Here is an 18,726-nt window from a genome sequence, read left to right on the forward strand (position 1 = left end):
TTTCTTCACCTCCTATAACTTACCTTCTTCCACAAAATTCATCATGAGTCTTTTATTAACCATACACGGATCTCACTAACCGTATGGTAAAGTAGGAGGGCCCGACTCCCTTAGTGATGCTGTCCCTCTCTATGAAACATGGTTCTGTATCATTTGATTGAAAGTAAAAAAAAAAACTTTTAAAGATACTCAAGCATCTTTATTGATCCATCAACCAAGTTATTCTATCTGTTTTGTGTGTGGGACTATCATGAGCACCGTCTTTTAACTGTGGAGCTCTGAACTATGCAGAACTAGACAAAAAGTCTCCAATATCTGCGTGTGGTCATTTAGTTGTATTCAGTGATTTACTAAGTGACCTTGATAATGGGGTGTGAAGAAGCCTAATCCCATGGGCTAAAAGAAACAATCAGGGTAAGTGTAGAGGCGGCGGCACTAAGCTCTCATTGTACTGATATGCATTTCCAACTTCATTGGCACATAGCAAGTATTTGGGGTGAGTGCCAGGTAGAGTTCCAAGCTGAGGACACAGAGACTATAAGCAATCATGCTTCTGTAAGCAATTTCTCTGCTACTAATGGCACTGTCAGTTGTCTCAGGAAATGGTACTATATTTGGGACTCCACACTATGTTCTGTTGTTGGTAAGTCACATGTCAAAAGTAGCAGTAAGCAGATCAACTTAAAAAAATAAAACTTCCTAGCTCAGGACTCATGTGTCTTCATCTTTGCTATAATATCTATTTCATCTCTCTAATCTTTGTGGCAATATACCCAATACTACTCATTCTTTCAATGGGATGCTTCAATTTGTCTGCCTAATTGTTATAAATATCAGAAACACAGTAGTGGCCTGTGCTAATATGCCTACAAAGGTTTTCCTACAAATCAGGCATGGCAGCATGTGTCTTTAATCCCAGCAAACAAATAGCTGGAGACAGGGGCATCACTGTGAGTTCAAGGCCAGCCTTGTCTACAAAGCAAGTGCAGGACAGTCAAGACTATACAGAGAAACCTTGTCTAGAAAAAGTTTCTCCACATGTGCCTACTCTTACCTCTTTCTCCTTGTACAATATTCTTAACGGTTTCATTTTAAATGAACCCTAATTAATTCAGGGCAATGTCATCTGTCACTGTCTAGGTGAGAGAGTAAAAGTGGGGGGGGGGGAGAAGATAGCAAATATTACAAATCTTCTTTCATATTAGGAATCTAGATGAAATGAAAGCAGAGGGCTAATTAGTCAGAGTTAGGGGAGCAGATGAAAGGGAAAAGACATTGAGGAGGACAAGGGAAAATAATGGAGCATTGAATGTGAACAAAATACAACTATGTGTGTATATAAAAGGCCATAAAGAGACTATACTGTGCACTAACTTAAGAAATCTGTATATACAATGTATGCATGATGTATATGTGTTTGTGTTCTTATAATGCATATGTGTTTGTGCTACATGCAGTGGTATGTGTACAGTTGTATGTATATAGGGGGCTTCTGCATGGAGGCTAGCAGACAGCCTCCAATTTCATCCTCAGGAAAGCCACCCACGTCCTATGACACACAAGTCTCACATTGGCCTAGGTCTCACCAATTAGGGGGGACTACTAGGTCACCAAACCCCAGGGATTGTCCTGTTCTCATCTTCCTGGTGTTGGTATTATAGGTGCATGTCACCAGGCCAAAGTGTTTGTGTGGGCTCTAGGGATCAAAGTCATGTCCTTAGTCCTACAATACAAGCATTTAACCAATTGGGCTACATCTGGAGCTCCTTAAGCTTATGTAGTTTATCACCAGAGAAGAAAGAATAGAGAAGAGTTGCTTCTATGGGGAAGGAGGATTCACATGTGTTTCCTGATGGGAAATAGTTCAGACTGCATTAGGGATGGGTAGTCAACTTTAAAGCTGTGTGTACCATAGGCGAACTACAGAACAAATATCACCAGAAGTACAAATGTACAGACTTTCCAAAACTATATTTTATATTCTCCTAATAAGGACCTCAGTTTAACAGACTTCATCTCAATGCCTTGCTAGATCATTTTTATACCTATAGAGCTCTGGAATTCTACTAACACACATAAAGGTGATTCTGTTATTTGTTTAGTTTTGTCGAGTATAGAGTCTTACTGGTCTGGAACTCATGACTTAGCTCAGGATAGCCTCAAACATAAGGTTACCCTCTTCCCCAGCCTCCTTAATTCTGAGATTACAGGCATTCCTCAGCATGTAGGACTAAAGAGTATCATTGAGTCTCACAATTAAAATTAATTGACACTATTTCTATGCAATGAATTAGCAAGAGCAGTCCAATTATGATCCCCTGATAGACGTTATTCTTACAAGCCTTTTCCAAATAATATCACTAGGCAGTAGTTTGTATGTTGGTCATATATTTCCAAATAACCACAGTTAAAATATCAGCGATTTGATCTGACCTTGTTCACGAGGCTTTCCCTGTTCCACATTTATCTAACACATATGTCCTCTGTGCTCTCCAAGTGGTGAGGAGATATTTCTTTTTTTCTTTATACTTTTATTTTTATTACACATGTATAAAGCAAACTACATACAGCAGGGAGAACCATGTGACAACCATGAGAATCATGAGTTCTATACATGTTACATTCATAGTGAATTGGCCATCTGCATGCGTCCCATTTGAAGTAAGTGTCTTTTCTGTCTTGTTGGGTCTAAATTTCCAAATGAGATTCAATATCGGTTCTATATCAACTCTAATAGCTTAACTTCTTTATCTTGATCTAAAACAATCTTGTCCCCTAAACTTGGTTATAAAACTATACTATCTTGTCCTCAGTGCCCCTCAGAGACTTGAGAAGGAGCACACTTCACACAATTATAATGTTAGAACTGTATAACACTTGTGAGAAATTATGTTTTCAGAACAAAATAACCAGCTGGATCCATGATGGACACTGACATCCAGCATCCTCCTAGTTCCAGCCCCAGATGATTCTGTTGCTGTTACCCATCAGATTTAGACAGCTTCCTGGACAACATTGTAGAAAACTTCTGATCCAATTTGGACCACCATTTCAATCTCTTACTAAGCCTGGAATCTCTCAAAATTTAGAAACTGAACCACGAATGAAATCACTAGATTGCTTAACCATTTTCTCCAATTTTGTGGGGCCCATTCCAAGGTATTATTCACTCCAGTTCCACCTGAAGAAACCTTAAGAGAACGATGCCCCATTCCCTCTATGTGGAGTGCAGGGTGGGGGGGGGGTTGTATAGGTTTCTGTTTGCTCACTTGATCTACAAATGCTTGTTCTCATTGGGAGGTGGTCATAAGTCATTACTGGTTTATACAGAGAAAAAATTAGGTGAAACTTCTCAGGAACGTCTTTGCCTTATATTTTGGAGAGATTTCTTAGAGTCAAATTCCAGTTGGCTCTTTATGGTAAAGTGTGTGTGTGTGTGTGTGTGTGTGTGTGTGTGTGTGTGTGTGTGTGTGTGCGTGTGTGCGTGTATGAGAGACAGAGAGACAGAGAAACAGACAGAGAGTGAGAGAGGAGGGGAGTATGTGTTAAAGACAAGACTTATTGTCTAATGAAACACAATCTCTATGCTTATAAAATAAAGCTGGAGCCGGACGGTGGTGGCGCACGCCTTTAATCCCAGCACTCGGGAGGCAGAGGCAGGCGGATCGCTATGAGTTCAAGGCCATCCTGGTCTACAAAGTTAGTCCAGGACAGGCAAGGCTACACAGAAACCTTGTCCCGAAAAACCAAAAAATAAAATAAATAAATAAATAAATAAATAAATCTGGGACAAAAGGGGAATTGATACTCATTGCAGTTTCACCGTCTTGGTCAGATTGTGAGGATTTCTGATCAAAGGATGTTCAGTGGAGTGTATCACAAATGACATAGATTGGGAGTTAGCATCATCATATTCAGGCACTGGGTAGGTGAGGCATAGAGAAATATGTGGCTGTTGGATAGCTGGCCCACATCACATTCTCCTGAAGAAAAAATATTGATGACATATATTCATTTCAGGACTTCCAGGATGTTCATGAATATTGACAACACATTAGTCTTGGAGTTGAGGCATAAGATCTCCTTACATGTAACAAAATGAATCTTATTTTTTAAAAAAAAAAACATCTGTTGCCTTGACTTTATTCAGCTCACACAGTTGCATTAAACTAGATTGATGTCACTTCTCTAGGAAAATGATTTTGATGTTAAGCCCTGTAAATTATCTTGCTCTGAAATGTTCTTCTAATCTCTCTAATTCATTTCCAAGTTTTTGTTAAGAAGATGAAATAAATGACAGCTACAAAATATGTTTCTTTGTTACACGTCTAAAATGATGCTCTTCTGGGAGTTCACGATTGTATACCAGATTTCATTAACTTTTTGCGGTGCCATCTCTGTTTGTCATGTCTTTACTTACTTGATCTTCTACATTAGCCTGAAAACTAAGGGACAAATAAATTAGGGGGCAGGTGCATGAGAAGTGGAGGAAATGTTATAAATTTAGGCAAGGTGCAATTAATTCAACCTCAGAATGTTTTATAAGAATTGTCAGCCCTCCTCCACATGCTTTCAAGCAGTACAAATTTCAGTAGCTAGAACAGTAAGAGTCGTGCAGCATTCCAGGCTTTTCTTCACCTGGCAACTCAAGAGATTCCATCTTTTTTCATTTTCCAGGGTCCTCATTCCAGCTCACAACCCCATTTCAGGTTGTTGGTGGTAGCAAAGATAGTAGACCCCCAGGTCCTAAAATGCCCCTGGATAAGAGGATAATTTGTTGTCATTCACATTCTCATATTTTGATTGTTACCCAGTGGACATGGTTCTAGGGGGATTAAAAAATGGACATTTGAGGCAGCACCGCTCATGTCTGGGTGTTCATATGTGTACTCACAAGTACATCATCTTTCTTACATACCTTATATTTTTATTAACGCCCCATTTTACATATAAGCTGTGTCGAGAGAGAGAGAGTTTTCATCTGTAAGTTCATATATAAGTAGCATTGCTTACTAGACAGGAATTCACTGATTTGTTTAGATAAAAAGACATTTGGACAACCCAAACTTCAAGGTCTCCACTACCCGCTTTTGAATCTAAGTAGCTACTTTTACCTGATGGAAAGGCACGAGAAGACAAAAACCCATGGGTAGGGTACATTATTCAGAATGGCATATTCTAGGTATGAGCACATTTCAAAAAATAAAACATCTTATCTTTTATGGAAATGTTGGATGTCTAACTTAAAGTAAGTGTCACTAGCCATGGCAGAAGAATGGATAACCTGTAGGCAAAGAAGTTTTAAGAAATTATGCAATTTCAGTAAACTGAGGCTTTCTTTTAGATATTATTTTATAACTAGATATTAGCTGCTCTGGCCAAATGTAGGCCTGTTCATTTTTTTCCCCTTTGAGTATCGTCTTCTTGACATTTTCTATTATCTAATTGTTACCAGTGCAGTGGTCTTGCTATAAGATGAAACTGAAATCTTTTAACCAATGTAATGGAATTATAATGGTATTCTAATGGACTTCTTATAATTTCTTTTTACTATTGTAATGCTGTAATAATGGCATTGTAAGGGGTTCTCCATAAACATATACTGAAATCATTTTGCCACCGTCATGACAGTGAAATGAGTCCCCACAGAGTTTATTTGAAATTGTTTTGCTCTTATAATGGAATTATTAATGCCGCCTCCGTAGACTTACAGGGAAATTGTTTGACCATTCTACTGCGGTCTTCATAGACTTACAATAAAATCACTTACCAGTGTAATGTGGTTTCCATTAGCTTGCATTAAAATCATTTTCCTACCATAATGGCATTATAATAGGGGATCCATGAATTTGGGCTACCAAAGTTTGGTTCTCTTGATGGCATCAAAGCACCATTGTTACAGAGTCAGTTAAAGTAATGTTGGTGTTCTGTTGTGTTATATGCAAAGGCTGTAAGTAATGTACATCTACTTTTCACACTTAAGCATCATGTGGTATTTCCTTTAAAAGTATCATCCTGACCACAGCATACTTTATAAACCAACAACAATCAGTTCTTAAAGAGCAAGATGGGAGAAGCCTTTAATCTGGGCACAGAATATCTCATTTCACATACCGTTATATAAATTACGTTGCTTTTATCTCTTTGACTATTTCTTGTCTTTAAAAACTTTGAAACATTTTCTTCATCTTTCAAAGAAAAGTAGCAATGCTAATCTTACAAGATTTCTTTTACGCTATGAATTATATTTAATGTTATTAATATGAGGTATAAATGAGGACCAATGGGTCCTTAGAAGCACCCTACTGAAGCTCAAGATGTCATAAACAGAAAGGATTTTTAGTTTGTTTGTTTTTGGGTTTGTTTTGTTTTACATCAATCCTTTTTTATTAAAGGTGGCAGACAGAGGACTCACTGATAATCATGTATATAGTGTAAAGATGGATTAAGGCCATATGAGAGAGTGGAGTATATCCTCTACTGATATAGACTTGGGACTAGGAGTACGGTCAGTAAATGTAGACAGAGTGAAGGCATGATGTTAAGGGAGTTTTATATTTGCTTAAGATATGGTTAAGTTAACAGTAATGCAACTTTACAGCTACCTTTATGAAATCCATAAACATCAGACAGGTTATATTTGTATTATTATGAGTTTGATTTCTTCTGTTATAATTTTTTGCTGGGTTCTCTGTATAATTTCTTTAGACATACACATAAGTAATTATACCTAAAATCAAATCTATGCACTTAGACATATGATCAATGAGGACATGGCATTTAGTTTAAAGATAACTTTAACTTTAGGAGAAAAGAAACAATTTTCTATTTTGTTCAATCCACTAGCCATATATTTGTTATGATATAGAAAGAAAATTGCCTTGGGATGCTTCCATTTTTAATTGTAGAATGCTTTCTGAATTTTAGCCTTCCATTATAAATATAAGATAAAAAATGTGCCAACTATGGTAGAAGAATAAAACAGCAAAATATCTTTTCAAAGTAAAAGTTGTCTGTCCAAATATATACTTAGTAGATGGGAAGAAGGCTCGACATCCTCCTGAGAATGACACCTCATCTATTTACAAGTTTTAACATTAGCATATTATCATTGACAAACTGAGCTTATTAAATAATAGAAAGCTATAATAGGACAGACTTAGCACACATAACACTTGATATTATATTATAACTGCTTTCACTGTGTAGACACACAACTATGTAGATGGTGGTGATAGCTAGGTAGATCATAGATATAGATATAGATATATATAATAGATATAGATAGATAGACAGACAGACAGACAGACAGACAGATGGATAATCCTGGGTTGCCTAAAATTGCATTTAGGAGTTTGTTTCATGTTAGTAGCCACCTCAATGTGTGTAATTTTTAGTAATCAAAAAACAAATATACTACTTTATATTTTTACATGGCTCATCTAAAACAGTTATTAAGGAAGTATTTTATGATACTAATTTAGCTACAGGAAAACTCAAAAGAGGTAAATGACTTATCTGGGTCACACATATATTAATTTATAGAGACAGTAAATGCACTGTGGCAGTTTACTTTGGTATGTACCTAATTGGGCATTCTGTACTGGGTGATTAATCTTTGTGCACCCTGTCAAAAGTACACAATCACAGAAGTTTCTTTTCCTGGTTAGTAATCTAAAATTGAAGACGTTATTTGCAAAACAGAGTCCATTTTACAGTAGTACAAGGTAGTCTTAAAGGAAAACCCCTGCCTTTAGGTCTTAAGAACAGGGCAATCAAAGCACCTTCAGGGCAGGGGATGAGTTTGACATACCATTGTAGGACCTCAAGTAGGTGTTTTTAAGAGTAAACTTGCCTGACAACAGTGAGAAGAATAGAGACTAGGGAGCCTCATACTATCTCATTCATCCAATTTTACATTTATTTCTCCCTAAGAATAACACAAAATGTGTCCCTTAGAATGAAATAGTCCTAGATTTCTTGAAATATTCAGAAAGTTAGAGGAATCCCAAGAGAAACCAGCAAGTCTTGCAAATGGCCTTATGAGGGCTCTAGAGATTAATTTTAAGGCTAATAATAGAAACAACCTCATTTATACGACGGGCTCGTGAAACAGACTGTGTTGATTATTATACACAGATTGCAAGACTAATATATACCAGCTAGATTTCAGAAGATAAAGTGAAACAAAAGATAACCTCAGAATTATTTAATGAAGACTGTGAATGTGGCTTTATGGTGCAACACTTGCTGGACATCCACAGGGCCCTGGCCTTCACCCCCATGACCACAGCAATAACAACAAAACTTTGCTTAATGAAACTCACTAGCGTTTATTACTAAGCTAGGCTTAAAGAGTTATGAGTAAAATAGAAAATCAGACCACAATGGCTAGAAGATGATGAAGATGATACCAAGCGCCATCAAGACAGTTTTAAAGAGTGTCCAAAATGTAATACAATAGCACTTAGCTGACATATAACATGCTCAAAACAGAAATTTTATGGTTTGTAGCATTCTATCATTTCAGGTCTATAGGAAAAAAAATAAATGTTATTACTAAGAATACCACCATTACTCAACTTTCACCAGAAGAAGACACAAGGTAACGCCAAGCATCTGCCATAGGATGTACTAGAACCTGCCCCAGATATTTGCATTGAGAATTTAAATGAGATAATTCACCTCCAGCATTTACAGAAACACAGTAAACAGCCTGAGTACTCTGGCCCTTGCATGACTTTCACTATTGTATTCTTGCTACTCTTTGCCAACAAATGATGTTCTGCCTGTGTTACCTGAATCTTTATTTCCACATCTTCCAAAGGAGAGATTCAAATTTTATGACTTTCAATCCTTTCTATATTTTCTTTTTTCTTCTTTTTAAATATATTTTATTAATTTATTCATATTACATCTCAATTGTTATCCCATCCCTTGTATCCTCTCATTCCTCCCTCCCTCCCATTTTCCCTACTCCCCTCCCCTATGACTGTGACTGAGGGGGACCTCCTCCTCCTGTATGCTCCCCCTGTATGCTCATTGGGTATCAGGTCTCTTCTTGGTAACCTGCTATCCTTCCTCTGAGTGCCCCATATTTGACCCTTCCATTTTTTCAAGTTGCTTGAGCATGTGACTGTAGGCAGGAAAAAAAATCAATGGCAATGTTTTCTCAAAACACGAATTAATTCAAAACTGTCTATGTTAAGGGAGCAGAACTATCTGAGAAATCTAATGAGATTTTGGGTGAGTTGTGTAGTCCACTTGCCAGAGAGCTTCTGGGCACAGTCAAAGATGATCACTTGAGTGTGTGAAGATCATTATACATGATCAGAAGAAAAGGCCTGGGGGCTCAATGCAAGAATCCCTAGAAATCATTGTCTACATGTAGAACAAGTTACTTACTTAACCTTTGTCTTACCCCAGGAATGCAGGCTTACTATCCTCACAAGCCATATCAAAAGCAAAGGCACTGAGTTAGTGGTACCAGTCACTGCCTTCACAAAGCTATAGATGCCAGTTGTTGTTGTTTTGTCTTGTTTTGTTTTTCACTGAGCAAAAATTTTGTTAGTTTGTCAATATATTTTCCTGAGATTGTTTATGTAAGGGCTCACAAAGTATACAGAGGAACATAGCTAAATTTGGCCATATTTGATATAAAGAAGAATTTTAGGGCCTAAAGAGAAAGCTCAGTGGCTAAAGGCACTAATTATTTTTCCAGAGGACCCACGTTCAGTACTTGGCACCCATGCCAAGTAGCGTATGACTAACTGGAGGGTGTTTCAATACTTCTGGTCCCCGAGGACACTTGTATTCCCCTACACACACACACACACACACACACACACACACACACACAGAGAGAGAGAGAGAGAGAGAGAGAGAGAGAGAGAGACAGAGACAGAGACAGAGACAGAGACAGAGACAGAGACAGAGACAGAGACAGAGACAGAGACAGAGAGCAGACAGAGACAGAGACAGACATAGACAGAGATAGAGACAAAGACACAGAGAGAGATTGGGACATTTAAAATAAAATTGTTTTAAAAGTATATTTTAAATGAAATATAATTATATCATTTTCTCACTGTCTTTCCTCCTTCCAACCCCTCCAAACTTTTTTCCCTGCCCCTCCCTACTCTCAAGTTGATAGCTTCTTTTTCTTTGGTTTTATTCGTTACATGTGCACAATTGTGTGTGTGTGTGTGTGTGTGTGTGTGTGTATGTGTGTGTGTGTATGTGTGCATGCATGCCTGTGTGTGTGCATGCATGTGTGCATGTGCATGCACTCCGATGTATTCACACTACTGATCTTTATATCCACTGATAAATGTGTCTACTCCCCTCCATCAAGGAAGCTTACCTTTACAGGAAATGGAGACCACCACAGAAACCCACCATGGGACAGAGTGTGGAAACTAGTGGATCCTGAGGACCTTATGCCCAAAAGACATTACCGACATTACAGTCCCTCTATCTACAGTTCAAAGATCATACAAAGAGGGGGCAGAAATAGTGAAAGAGTTGAAATTCCTGGAATTAAGCTATCAAAGAGTGTCTCCTAGAACTGGCTGCAGGAACAAGACCAGGACTGTGACAGTGTCAATGGCCATGTTAACATTGGAGGGAATCAAATTTTGTAGATTTTCATTCCTAGGAAAAGAACTACAGGAAGCTCATGATGACATGGAGAACAACTCTCCTTTCCCAGAGATTAGACACCTTATTGGATGTTCATTGCAGTGGGCCTTTAACTAATACAAACAAATTCTTTTTTTTTTTTAAAGGAGAAACTAAAACATTCAATGAAAATTTCACATTGAAGCTAGCTATTTTTTACAGATACAAAGAGAAGGAGGAGTGCATGACACACAAAAAGCTTACCAGCCTTGGTAACTTCTAGAACCTGGCTGTGGTGGTTTAATGAAAATGGCCTCCATTTGCTCACAGGGAGCGGCACTGTCAGGTGTGGCTTTGTTGGAGGAAGTGTGTCACAGAAATGGGCTTTGAGGTTTCAGGAGTTCAAGCCAAGCCTACTGGCTCACCGTCTCTTCTGGCTGACTGTGGATCCATATGTAGAACTCTTAGCTACCTGTCCAGCAACAACCAATATCTGCCTACATCAATGAACTAAACCTCTAAACTGCAAGGCTGCTCCAGTTAAATATTTTCCTTCGTAAGTATTGCTGTGGTCATGATGTCTCTTCACAGCAATAAAACTCTAGCTAAGACACTGGCTTAGCCACTATTTTTTTTTTCATTCTGATATAACCATATTATTGCAGTAGGTAAAAAGAGCTTTGGGAAAACGTGGTGTTAGATTTTTTTTCATGCAGAATGGAAGTTTAATCATTTCATGAACTCTAAAAAGTGATTCTAGGCCTGTGTACTTCTTTTCATCCTTTTGTACGCAGAAGGAATCATGGAAAAATAACAAGATGTGGATGAATGGTGTCAGTTTCAGTGATAATATCTCCAGCCCCAGACTTAGAAATCCCTATGGTTACTCTTTGCCGTGATTGTTGATTTTATTTAATTCTTTGGCCCCTAACAGTCTCTCCATCCAAAGCTTCCACTCTGACTGAAAACAAACTTATATTGACTATGAATTCATCACCTACCCATAGTTCTATAGTTCTCAATCCTGTTGGTCATTTAGTCTTTTCTTTAATCTGCTCATTTGTCCATCTCAAGTGTCATCACTTAAATGTTTGCCTTCCGACTAGAAGGATTTCAGATATTTTAAAGAACGTCTTTTATAGCCTTTGAATGTTTTTCTTGACAACTGTTTTTAGCGAGGTCAAATTTTCTGTCCATCTTTTTATGTGGAAAATGGCTTCTTTACTGCTCTGGAACTTACTAACTAGGCTATGCTGGCCTGGCTGTGAGCCTCCAGGGGATCCTCTTGCATCTGCCTCCCAGGCACTGGAATGACAAACATAATCCACCATGCCCAGCTATTATTTTGTTTATCTGAGTTACCAGAATTTAATTGGCTGAACTATCTTTCTTCCTTTATACATTTACTCCTGACTCGGAGATAATGTATACAGTTAGGGACAGAAAGGGTATAAACCTAGGTCCACACTGCCATTTATGACCTGAGTACCAAATATGAAAATGCCACACGTTGTTAAGAGGATATATCTCTATCATCATATTCATTAGTAAACCATTTTTTCATGCCTGCTTAAGAGTTTGCTGCATGAATATAATACAATACACTGATCCAGTATACTACAAATAATTTACCTGGTATTGTAGTAATAAACAAAATTGGCTAATAATGTTTATTATTAAATACCTATGATTATGAGGGTGATATAATAATAAAAAATGACACAGACACCTGTTGCATATTAGATATTAGCCTTCTAAATTATCCTTATCACTTCCCAGCCGCCATGCCAAGCTGTCTGCTTTAATCATTCCTATCTGAGCTACTTCCTTCCATCCACACCGATCCTGATCCTGCCTGTGCTTCTCTCCGCTCCAACTCATCACGACCTTTCTTCTTTCTTCTTCCTCCTATACCTATAGATCCTCTCTCTCTCTCTCTCTCTCTCTCTCTCTCTCTCTCTTTCTGTTTCTTTCTCTCTCCCTCCTCCTCCTTTTTCCTCTTCTTCTTCTTTTCTTCTTCTTCTTCCTCCTCCTCCTCCTCCTTCTTCTTCTTTTCTCTCTCTCTCCCTCTCTCTCTCTTTGTCTCTGTCTCTCTCTGTCTCTCTCTCTCTCTCTGTTGGTCACCTGATACCAGGCCTGTGAACCTCAAATCCTACCTCTCTCTCTTATCCAAATCCCACTTGTCAGCATTTTATTAACCAATCAACTTTAAGCAGGTACACCAAGGTTTACACAAGGACAGGCGTATGTGAGGATGTGCAGCAACTAGATCTTGGGCACTAGTAATTAGCACCAGAATTCACACTAACCTCAAAAAGGTATTAATTCATTTTGAAATTTACGTATGAAGATGTGTTTTCATTTCTTGTAAATCTACACCTTAGAATGAAATTCTGGATCACAGAATGTTACGTAATTGCATATTTTGCTTCAGTAGATATTGACAGATAACTTTGTAAATCATATCATTCCCAGGACAGAGATTTTCCAATATTTTTAACCCTCCTCAAAGCTAATTAGTCTGTTTATTTTACTCTTCAGGACAGTGTATAGTGGTTTATATTCCTATGTGCATTTGATGTGTATTTTTGTGACTTCATGAGAAATGTGGTTCAATTATTTACAATGAAACCAACATTTTAACTCTGTAAATCTTACTGTTAGGAGGTAGAAATGTATTAGTTACAGATCCACCTCTACCTACAGGGTAGGCTTAGACAAGTCAGCGTTCTTACTGACACTTGATTTCTTCATTTGCAAATTAACAGTTCCACTGTGTCACAAGGGTGTCTCTGTTTCTGACATGTATGAGTCCCTAAGACAGACTGAATTTTTTTATCCATGGAAGACTCCTTTCTCTGTATCCACTGGGGGAAAAAATCACATGTAAACAAAACCAAATCAGTGTTCATTCTGGGTCAGTTCTTCACTCAGACTTTTAATTTGTTTGCATTCATTTCTACTCTTGATCCTTTTCCTTAGGAGAATCTAGAAAGGTTTAATGATCTGAATTACACTTATCATTGTATGACATCATCCCCTCAGATTCTCCAAACACCACTCACACAGGGACGTCTCTCCAGCGCCAGCAGCTTGCTCCCACTCCTGCTACCTCATCCCTCCTGTCAGAGATAAGTCTAAAAAGGTCTATGCCCTCACCAGTGTGAAGGGCTTCCCACCTGCTTGGAGGAAACCTCAGAGCTCTTGAATATTGACACACGTTGTATACTCTTTGTAAGAAAAAAAATACTTTCTTGATATATGTAGTGAAATCAGTTTCTCTTCAAAGCAATAATATGGTCTTTCCTGCGTTTCAATGACAGCCACAAAATTTTTCATAATTTCAGTCCTTTCTCCAAACCAAACTGATTGTGAGTGAAGGCCTAAGCCACACCTTTTTTGTGTGTGTTAAGATGTTTTGCTTCTGCAAGCAAAAATGATTCCTTGGGAGATTTAAGTTGATGTTGCCCAAATTGCTACCAAGTATGAAATCAGCATTTTGTGAAAATCTACATCAAGTCACCAATGTCATCGTTAGTATACGAAATGATGATTTACATCTGTAACAGCCTTTAAATGGATTTTAGAGAAAAGAGATGTGGCAAGGGGGTCAGGATCCACAGAAGGACCGGGCTTCTTGCATTTGCTCAGTGCATTGGCTGATCAGCTTCTCAATCAGGTAACAGAGGGAGCTATAGTTAAAAACAATTTTTAATTTACAATGGTAAGACTTTGGAGTTTCTTTGTAAATAATTGAACCAGTTTCTCAAGAAGTAACAGAAACATGCACCAAATATCCTGCTTGCTAATAATGAGCATGGTTTAGTGGTACGTTAAAGCTTTTACTGTCTATAAACTTATTTACCATGGTCATTGATTAATGAATTTAGCAGACATTAACATCTAGGTCAGACACTGAGAACACAATAGAAAAACAAAATGAAGTCATCCTTCTCTGTCACTGCGAGTGCAAAACTGTGTGTCATTATCAGGTATCAAGCAGCCAGGAGGATCTGAACGAGGAGGCCAAACAAAAGAGTCATGGATTTCAAGATTCTTGAACCACAAGCAAAGACTCGCTTGCAAGTATCTCTCTCTTCTTTCATGAAATTTTTTGTTTCATTTGGTATAAATCAGTCTGAACATGGCAAAAGTAAACAGATAGATGTGTCTGTGGCTCAGTAATATTTCTTTTATGATATTTTCTTTATTTTTGTTGAGAATAACTTTTTATACAATAGATTTTTAATTATGGTTTCCCTTCTCCCACCTCTTCCCTCCTTCACTCACCCAATCCCTCCTCTCTCTCTCTTTCTCCCTCCCTCTCTCTCTCTCTCTCTCTCTCTCTCTCTCTCTGTGTATCTCCAATAAGCAGAGAAAACAGTAGGCTTTTTAACTCATTCTTATCACAGTCTTTCTTCCGGCACTTCCCTACTCAATAGCTTAAAGCGTGGATGATGAGCAAGTAGCTAGCATTGCTTGATTTGAATAAAAGCTCATATTCGTAAGTATATCTTCCAAGGAAGTGCAAATCATAGTTCTTACTTTTCTTATAGGTTAGAATCAAGGTGTGTGTGTGTGTGTGTGTGTGTGTGTGTGTGTGTGTGTGTGTGTACACTTGAGACAACTTAATAGGTCAAGAGCGCAGGACAAGGGGGAAAATATCTTTAAATGTGCTTATGCTCTGCCAAGTCAGCTTCCCAGTGTTTTCATCAGAGATGTTTTCAGGCCAGTCAGCGTTACCTTAGAAAGCCTGAGCTGGGATTTCAGCATTCACATTCCATACCCAACTTTCTCTGACTTATTTCATGGTTCCAAAATCAATTATTGTATTCATAAATAGGGAAGGTAATTTCTATATTTTGCTCAAATTTTTAAGGAGCAGTGAATCGCGTAAGTGCACCGTGATAACTACCAGGGCTTTATATTTGGTAGAGAAGCTAGGACTACAAACGCATCTCATTATCATAGACATTACAACTGCAAGCAAGGATGGAAATGGATTTTATAAACATTTATATACTATAAAAGAACCGCTGTCATTGCTATTCTTTGCCAATCATCGTTTGGTCAAAACACTCTTATTTCTTGCCAGGAGACAAGTCATGCTTCAATGTAAATACAGTGTTTGGGTGGCTGGGTACCTCTGCTGAGAAATTCACACACACACACACACACACACACACACACACACACACACACACACACACATACACACACACAAATAGAGGGAGAGCTCACAAAATTCCCTCAATCATGTTTCATTCCACCGTCAAGCATTTCCTCCCTATGGGTCAGTTATCCCATTTCACTAATGAGGCATGGATAAACTAAGTGATGTCACTCAGGCACAAGTGACAATTAGATGGCAGAGCTGGAATTAGAACCCATTAGATGGCTTTACTTCCAGGTCTGTTCTCATGTCACTGAGCAAGGCATGTGCCCCATTTCTTCTCACTTTCCTGATTTATGATTGAGGTTTTGTTGTCTAGAATTTCACAGATTAGCACTCTGGCCTCTAAAGAACAGGTTGAAATGATTGTGGTGCTCTTGCCTCAGTGCACTTTTATTTATGTTCAATCAATAAAGCGAAAGGCAGAGACAAAAAACTTTCATGACAGTTCCAAATACTCAATTATCCATTGGAAGTGCAAACGCTTTTAGAATCCAAACAGATATACTAGAGATATCTGGATTTAATTAAGTACACTACTTGGGGCCTGAATATGGCAAGAACGCTCCTGTATAATCAGTCAAGGTGTTAGAGTCTGATTTTGTATTTTCTTATATAAACTTTTACTTTCCACATGCATCTTGTCTATCTATATAAATTAGTGCTAAATTCAGGTACATATTAGAAAAAGTAAAAACTTAAGGAACAGTAATTAAACATGAAGCGAGACCCACTCATTCAAATAAAAGTCAAATACATGTATGTGTATTAACTGCTGCCACCAAGTAAGCAAAAACATACATCTGCTTTTTATGCCTTGCCATCCTTTTTCAATATATTTTATTAATTTATTCATATTATATCTCAATTGCTAGCACGTCCATTGTCTCCTCCCATTCCTCCCTCCCTCCCATTTCCCCTTATTCCCCTCCCCTATGACTGTGACTGAGGGGGACTTCCTCCCCCTGTATATGCTCATAGGGTATCAAGTCTCTTCTTGGTAGCCTGCTGTCCTTCCTCTGAGTGCCACCAGGTCTCCCCCTCCAGGGGACATGGTCAAATATGGGGCACCAGAGTTCATATTAAAGTCAGACCCCACTCTCCACTCTTGTCCTGCCATTCTTAATACACTACTCTGGTGGTCATTGTCACCGTAATTCTCAAATGGCTACTAGAGTGTACCTGTTGTCATGTCATGCTTACAGGCAAAAATAAGATGCAGGTTGGGACGTCCAAAGGGTATGCCATGGTCACTTAATGAAGTCGGTCCCACATCACGTGTTGTTTATTCAGGTTAGATTTTATTACTCCTATCATGCTTAGTTACTTGGAGGTTGTGGCAAATGGTTTTTTTTGTGTGTAGGGGGAGGGGAAGTCCTTTTATTTTCAGTCGCTTCTTTGCATTTGTACTTTAAATCTGGCCATTTAGTCTCTGCAGCTATTGAATTTTTTTTCTTATAGTAAGGAATGAGGGAGAACGTCTGTCTTCTAGGTGGAAGTTTCTAGAAGGTTGACAGTGAGTTGTGTGTGAGCAGAGCAGAGCATATGCCTGTCATCCCAGCACTTAAATTGCAGGGGCTTTGAGAATTTGATATCTGACCTATATAGGCAGACCCTATCTCAAATACACAAATAGATATGAAACATGTACCAAGCATCAAAAATTAGGGTTGCATGGGGACTATCTGTGAATGATCTTTTAAAGCCTTCACACAACATTTTGTCACTGTAAATGTATAACTTTGTATCATAAGCATAGGGCAGCCAATCAACGCATCTTTACATTGTTACTTAAAAGAAAAAGAATGCATTATTGTGATAGCAAATACATGGTGTAGAAATATGACGAGTAAGGTTAACAATTCCTTTTTATTATTCTGCTCACTTGCAGGCTTCAGAAGACTTAACCTAACTGTTCAGGCATATTTCAATACTTTCTCTAGTACGATACAAGTAGACATGTACAATTTTTGTCAGCAGTCAAAACTGGTCGTGCCGTAAATGATGCTCCACCGCTTGATTTGTTAACCTACTTCAAATTCAATACACTTTCAAGATCTCGTGCTTTTTAATGGCTATAGATACATCATAATGTGCACACAAAGAAGACAATTCATGTGGGAAAATGATTATAAAACAAGAAGATCATGTGTATGAATGACTGGGGACTGCTGGCGCCTGGCTTCTCCGTGGCAGTGTGGGATGCAGAGATTTGGAGGTTGAGCACCTCATGTCAGTTCATGAGCTAGCTAAGGACACAGAGCACGCGCTGTCTGAGACTGCATCGCATGCAGGACAGAGCAGGCACTTTTCAGCATATCTCCTTATACCACAAAATCCCTGAAGATGCCATTTATGCCATCTGGCTTTGTTGTTCCTCTTAATCAGCACTTTAGATATTTTATACTATTCATTTTTTTTCTCCTTTCAAAACATCTCCCCAATCAAAACACCATCTAATTTCTAAATTCTGGGGGGAAAAAGTTTTAAAAATTTATTAAGAACTTTGCTTTTAAACTCCTCTTTCTCTTTACTTATCACACATTAGTAACTTTTCTTAACAGTCTGAATGTCGGAATTATTCCTGTTATGTCTTTGAGTTTTGTGCACTTTCTTATCCTATTCCGTCCTGAATTAGTTTTCCTTCTTTTTCGCTGATCTTCTATCCTCCCTTCTTATGATTTGCAAAGCACTCTGTCTTATTCACAGGGATCCATTCTGAAAGCCCCATGGATACCAGCATACGAGCTCAGCATTGAGCTAAGTACGTGCTACGGTCATCGGTTTCACAGTCTGATTTGCAAATTAAGCATTTCAATATGAACTAAAAACAAAAGAAAGTGGTATACCAGACTAGGCGTCTGTACAAAATGAGGTCCTCATCCTCTGCCTCACAAAAACTCGTCCTCCTAGAGATGACTGGTCACCAGAGC

Source organism: Acomys minous (genome assembly GCF_964271855.1).
Source record: "Acomys minous genome assembly, chromosome: 11".
NCBI classification, from domain to species: Eukaryota; Metazoa; Chordata; class Mammalia; order Rodentia; family Muridae; genus Acomys; species Acomys minous.